Source organism: Apium graveolens, chromosome 7 (assembly GCF_009905375.1).
Source record: "Apium graveolens cultivar Ventura chromosome 7, ASM990537v1, whole genome shotgun sequence".
Taxonomy (NCBI): Eukaryota; Viridiplantae; Streptophyta; class Magnoliopsida; order Apiales; family Apiaceae; genus Apium; species Apium graveolens.
Genome location: NC_133653.1, coordinates 80,082,496 through 80,083,234, shown reverse-complemented (window position 1 = coordinate 80,083,234; position 739 = coordinate 80,082,496). Strand labels below are relative to the sequence as shown.

General features: G+C 45.7%; 1 non-coding gene across 1 annotated transcript; it reads right to left on the bottom strand.

Annotated features, from left to right (window-relative positions):
* Nucleotides 1-383: 383 nt before the first annotated feature.
* LOC141675555 (small nucleolar RNA R71) lies at nt 384-490 on the bottom strand. The gene has a single exon (XR_012556202.1). It is a non-coding gene; the product is annotated as a small nucleolar RNA R71 (small nucleolar RNA).
* Nucleotides 491-739: the final 249 nt, after the last annotated feature.

Sequence of the window (739 nt, the reverse complement as noted above, 5' to 3'; positions counted from 1 at the left end):
GTATTGTTCAAGCTGATCCAGCTCTTATGGATTTTTCTCGGCCTAAAATTGATGATATTCAGTCAAGCATCCTTCATCCGGCTATTCAAGCTAACACCTTTGAAATCAAGCCGGGCACTATTCAGATGGTGCAGAATTCTGTTTCTTTTGGAGGAGCGGCAACTGAAGACCCCAACATGCACATAAGAAATTTTGTCGACATCTGCAGCACTTTTAAGTATAATGGCGTGACTGATGAGGCTATCAAGTTGAGGCTTTTCCCATTCTCACTGAGGGATAAGGCTAAAGACTGGTTACATTCTGAACCAGCTGGGTCCATCACTACGTGGCAAGATCTTGCGCAAAAGTTTCTGGTGAAGTTTTATCCAATGGCAAAGACTGCTGCTATGAGGAGTGCTCTTACTCAGTTTGCGCAGCAACCTACAGAATCTATGTGCGAGGCTTGGGAACGCTACAAGGAAATGTTGAGAAAATGTCCACATCATGGAATGCCGGATTGGATGGTGATCACTGGTTTTTATAATGGTTTGGGGGCCCAATCTCGGCCCATGCTCGATGCAGCAGCTGGAGGAGCCTTATGGGCTAAAAGCTATACTGAGGCGTATAATCTTATAGAGACGATGGTTGCAAATGAGCATCAAAACCCAACTCAGAGGATGACGTCAGGCAAGGTAGCAGGTATTCTGGAAGTTGATGCAGCCACTGCTATTGCAGCCCAGCTCCAAGCGCTATCAATGAA